The sequence below is a fragment of the Mobula birostris genome, chromosome 8, assembly GCF_030028105.1.
Source record: "Mobula birostris isolate sMobBir1 chromosome 8, sMobBir1.hap1, whole genome shotgun sequence".
NCBI classification, from domain to species: Eukaryota; Metazoa; Chordata; class Chondrichthyes; order Myliobatiformes; family Myliobatidae; genus Mobula; species Mobula birostris.
In genome coordinates this window covers 37,459,974-37,465,710 of record NC_092377.1, presented here as the reverse complement: position 1 = coordinate 37,465,710, position 5,737 = coordinate 37,459,974, and the positions used below count along the sequence as shown (strand labels likewise).

Genomic DNA, 5,737 nt, shown 5'->3' with positions numbered 1-5,737 from the left:
ATGGCTTTAAGGTAAGGGGTGGGAAGCTCGAGGGGGATATTTGAGGAAGGTTTTTTACTCAGAGAGTGGTTACTGCGTGGAATGCACTGCCTGAGTCATTGGTGAAGGTAGATACACTCGTGAAGTTTAAGATACTACCAGACAGGTACATGGAGGAATTTAAAGTGGGGGCTTATATGGGAGGCAGGGTTTGAGGGTCGGCACAACATTGTGGGCCGAAGGGCCTGTACTGTGCTGTACTATTCTATGTTCTATGTTCTATGTTCTATGTTCAAGATTGAGGAGTTGGTGAAAAACCCAAAAATGCAACAGAAGTTAATAACTATAGTAAATGAATCAAACGTGATCTCTGTGGAACAATCCTGGGGATCTTGCAATAAACTAATTATTATTGGCTAAGGCTGGTAGTACACTGATTAAGTTTTTGAAGTTAATATTATTTTGTCCCACGTGAGGTGATTCATTTATCCGGTATTGCAATGATCTTTCTCCCAAGTTAAGAAGCAACAGTGGACTTCCAATGGTACCTCACTACCGCATGTAACTACCTTGCTTAACTTCTCCATCTCTGACTGCATTGATCTTCCCACTGGAGATCAGAGGTTTATCTTGATAGCCTCACTCTCAATTTGTTGATCCTACAGGAAAGCTGTCAATGGATCATTGATTACTCGTCCTTTCCACATCTCCATTTGCAAACCTGAACCTTGTCATCCATAGACTTACCAGGGATGGCAGTAATAGCTTTATGATCTTGACAGAAAGATGATGGCACATAACTCTTTCCTTTTGCTTTGTAATATCCAGCTTGTCCTGCTATGCCTTCCTTTGTTGTTGATTTGTCTCCTACTCCTCTGGTAACCATCTTCTACTTTGTGCATTAAGTTTATTATAACCACCTGATCTTTCTTTTTAACTGCTTCTTCTTTACAATAGTTTCTTTTTCTTCTCTTAGTTTCCACAGTGAACTATTTAGCAACCTTTAGAATTTGAACCCACATCTTCACTAACTTTTCAATAAGTTCACTTCCTCTATTAACGTCTCCCTGCATTTAAACTCTATTTATTAGATTCAAGCCATCTCGCATGGATAATCCATTATTATCTTATCAGGTATTTAAAAGTGAATTGGACGGACATCTACATCTAGTTTTCAGGATTTCAGAAAACAGCAAAAGAATGGGATTGGATACAACTCTCGATTATCAAAAATCTCACAATTTGAATATCACATTTAATATAGCAAAACATCTCAACACGTTTCATTAGGACAATCTTCAGTCACCTTCTTAAGTCCCTGAGTACTTTGAATCACTAGCCATTTACATTTTACAACCACTTCTGAGAAAAAATTGCTATTATGACTTACAATAAAATTTCCCAACACTTGGTTATCAAAAATCTAACAATTTAACTTTAAATGTCACTTATAGTACAGTTAAACATCCCAACATATTTCATTGTTAAACAAAAAATAAATGTTTCATGGATCTTTGGATGAGATGGAGTCCACTTAGTTCCAGCTTCCAAACAAACACTAAGTAGTGTAGAGAGACAGAAGACATTCCCTTTAACACAGGATACAAAGATCATGAGAATGGATTTAAAGTGATGGGCATTGAATATAAAGGCAACGTGAAAAAAGACAAAATTATGTAGGGACAGGTGACAATCTGGTACTCATTGCGTGAAAGAATTTTAGAAACAAATTTAAAAATAACAGGCATTTAAAAAAATGAATTAGATGGACATTTAATGGAAAGTAATTTTCAGGGCTGTGGGAAAGAGCAATGAAATAGCTGTGGATAGTTTCTACTACAGGGAGCCAGGGTGGACTCAATAACTTTTGCATGATTACAATTCAAAGGTTCATTTATTATCAAAGCATACAACTCTGAAATTCTTTGCCAGGTAGCCATGAAACTAAGAAAAAGAGAAGGGCAACACAATCATCAACTCCCAAAACTCCCTCACTGCACAAAAAAATGGACAAAAACTGACACATCAACCCCAAATCCCTCGTCTCCGCACCAAATAAACAAACAAAACAGAACAGGCACATCAGCCCCCAAATCCCCCATCCCACACACAAAAAATGAGTATGATTGGGTGAACAACACAGAATATAAAAAACTATGAGACTGAAGAAAGTCTACAGTCCATGTCCATATCCAAAACACAGAAAACCTGAGTAACCTTCTCCAGGCAAAGCCATAGACTCTCTCCTCTCTGGTAGCAGAGCAGTCCAGAGCGATCAAAAGACACAGTCAGCGTTCACATTAAGCACGTCCTCGATGTTTCAATCTCCCTCATTACTTTAATCAGCAGGCAATGGAAGCTTTAATCAGTGAAATGGAGTCAAACATTGGTTTGCGCCCCGTCCTGTAGTCTGTTCACCATGGGGATCACGCACGCTGCCTCTGCTTCCCGGATTCCTCTTGGAGACTACAGAGCGCTGGAATACCCAAACAATCTTCAAACAGCAAACCACAGGCTCTAACGGTTCCAGAATCACCTCCAAGGTGAGAAACAAATGTAGAGGATATAAAAGAAGTGAAATATATGGTTTCTTGATCTATCCTGAAAATGTTGACGGAAGGAATGTTGTATGCAGGCACCATCTTGACCAGAAGATCCTATGATAAATATTTCAATATCTCCACTGTCTTAACCTGCCAAGCATCTGTCAGACACTTTGGAAAGTTTGCCTGCTGTAAAAGGAATATAAAAATGCCAACTGCAGTTTTTATTTTTCAAAAGATCAGACTGCAACATAGACACTTTAGGCAGATTTATCTCCAGCATAATTAATATCTTTCATAAAGGGTTTAGTTTTTTGGTCAAACTTTAATGGAAGAATCCTTAAGTAGGGTTGAGTAGTATTCTGAAGGGGAATAGACGACCTTCCAGCTCAGGCCAGCCATGCATGCCCGTACTGACATGTTGGTCTATGGCTTCCTCTTCTGCTACAATAAGGCCAACCTTAGGACGGAGGAGCAACACTTTATATTCCTCCTGGGTAGCCTTCAACCTGATGGCATGAATATCAATTTCTCCTCCCCATAAAAAAAATTATTGCCTCCCCTCTCCTCCCCTCTTTTGCAATTCCCCACTCTGGCCCCTTACTTCTTCTCATCTCATTTTCTCCGCTCTCTTCTCATCTCATCTTATCTCTTCTCATTTGCCTATCATCTCCCCCGGCTCCCTTCTTCCTTCCCTTTCAACTATGGTTCTCTCTCCTCTCTTACCAGACTGTTTCCTCTTCAGCCCTTTACCTTTACTACTACCCACTTGGCTACACCTGTCACCTTCCAGCTATCTCTTTCCTTCCCCCGCCCCCGCTGGTTCATTCTATTTATTTATTTAAGATACAACACAGAGTAGGCCCTTCTGGCTATTCTGGCCGCCCAGAGATCCCCCAATTTAATCCTATCCTAATCACAAAACAATTTACAATGAGCAATTAATCTACCAACTGGTATGTCTTTGGAACATGGGAGGAAATCCACACGGTCATGGGGAGAACGTACAAACTCCTTATAGGCAGCATCAGGAATTGAACCCTGGTCATTGGTACGGTAAAGCATTGTGCTGCTGTGCCGCCCTTCACCCCTCCTTTCAAAGTTCAAAGATCAAAGTGCATTTATTATCAAAGTGTGTCTACATTATACAACCTTTAGATTTGTCTCCTTACGGGCAGTCATCAAACAAAGAAACCTACAAGAATCCATAAAAAAGAAGATCGTCAAACATCTAGTGTGCAGAGAGAGAGAGAGAGAGAGAGAGAAACAAAATGTGCAAACAATAAAAGTAAGCAAATAGCATTCATTCAGATCTCCCCATCGCCCTCCAACTTTCAAATCTCTTACTAGCTCTTCCTTCAGTTATTCCTGACAAAGGGTCTCAGCCCAAAATGTCAACTGTACCTCTTCCTAGAGATGCTGCTTGGCCTGCTGCGTTCACCGGCAACTTTGATGTGTGTTGTGTAGCATTCAAAACAAAGTGAGTCCATAGACACAAAGCCCAGAGCAGCAGGAGGAGGCCAAAGCCTCAACCTCTGTTCAACAGAGAACCAAGTGAACATTACAGACCCCAAAGACAGAAAGCAAGTAGTAGCCAGAGCAGGCCACGGCCCCAGCCTCAGTTCAGCACAGAGCCAAGCAAACACTGGGGAGCTGCAAGCAGAGTCAGACCGACACCCTGCCTTTTCAATCCATCTGGCCTGGCATTTAAATCGTTCAAACGTCAGGTTATGCCTTGCACTAGGACCCTGTTGCATCGATACCCTCTGGGCCGGGACCCCACTGCCATGGCCTGGCTCATACCTGACACCTCCAAATCAGCCTAATGCTTAGATCGATCAAACCTTGCTCTCGGTTTAGGTGCAGGGGCATCAAATCTGCTTCTATTCTGCTCCAACCTTGCTCCGCTTCACTTGCTCCAACTTTACCTGGAGTATACCTTGATCTCGTTCTGACTTGGCCTCGAACATACATCGACTTCGCCTCGCACCACCATGCTTCGGCCCTTGACCCAACCTCACTTTCTATTGTTTGCGGTGATCAGTCACCATAAATTTTACAGTAGTTTTCAATAGAGTACTTAGTTCTATTCTTTGTTTCGTTTGCCACCAGTAAGTAGTTGCTGGGCTTCACCAGCACCATCTCAAGTACTGAAGAAGAGTCTCGGCCTGAAACGTTAACTATTTATTCATTTCCATAGATGCCACCTGATCTGCTGTGTTCCTCCAGCATTTTGAGTTGTTGCTTTATGTTGTCACGTTTGTGTAGAATTTTCTCATCTTCACACAGGCCTGCTATATGAAAAGTAACGTAGTAAGTGTAGATTTTTGATCATATTACATCAAAGCTCATTATTGTAGTTTGTCCATTAAATATTATATCAGAAAGTACTACGAAACATCAAAAAATGTCGACATCAGCAATACCTTAAGCAAATGTGGATATAGGAATGGTCCATGGCACATGGAAGAAAATAACCTGAAAGCCTGGCTGTGAGCAGCAAGGAAGAAGCTTTAAGACTGCTTCTCAGAATATAAACATCTCTGTGATGTATTGAATAATGGACACCACATCCTGTTTGTCAGCAGACATACTGAAGATAATTCTTAACAGCGAACATGATCCTTGTGAAATGTGAGCTGTACCCAAGAGGAGAGCATGTCAGGGCCTGGTGAAGCATCAATGTCTAGAATAGCTCTAATGACTGTTGTGCATTCAACCTGTCTTACATTACAGAGATAATTACAATTGAAGGACTTATCCTGGGTCATGCTCTAACCCTTTTGCTTTGGGTTGGTTGCCATAAACATTCCATGGAGGTTTAGATGAGATAGGGGTCCACTTTTTTCCAGCTTCTAAACAAGCACTATACAGTGCTGAATCTTGAGTCTGGGCTTTTAAGGTGCCTGGTAACATAAATAACTTCAGCCAAAAGCTGTTTGTAACACCACAGAAGTGGAAAGCAAGTGCATTTGATCATAGCTGTAAAAATAAATCACAGGCAGTTTCCCTGGGATTGTTAGTTGTTTATTTTATCAATTGACAATTGTCTTAAAATCATTTACTTTGACATGATACAATTTACCCTCAAAAAATGCTCAAAATCAAACTAATCTGAGGGCCTAACAAGTGAAATCATGAATTTCAACCCACAATAATCATTTCAATGCCTACTTCTCAAAACCTTAAATCATTTACAGACAGGAAAATGTCTT

The 5,737-nt window shown here is 40.8% G+C and overlaps 1 long non-coding RNA gene across 1 annotated transcript; it reads right to left on the bottom strand.

The window, feature by feature from the left end:
• Positions 1-3,122: 3,122 nt before the first annotated feature.
• LOC140202173 (uncharacterized) lies at positions 3,123-5,034 on the bottom strand. The gene is made up of 3 exons (XR_011887016.1): positions 4,949-5,034; positions 4,451-4,816; positions 3,123-3,717 (listed from the first exon to the last, which is right to left on the bottom strand). It is a non-coding gene; the product is annotated as an uncharacterized lncRNA (long non-coding RNA).
• Positions 5,035-5,737: the final 703 nt, after the last annotated feature.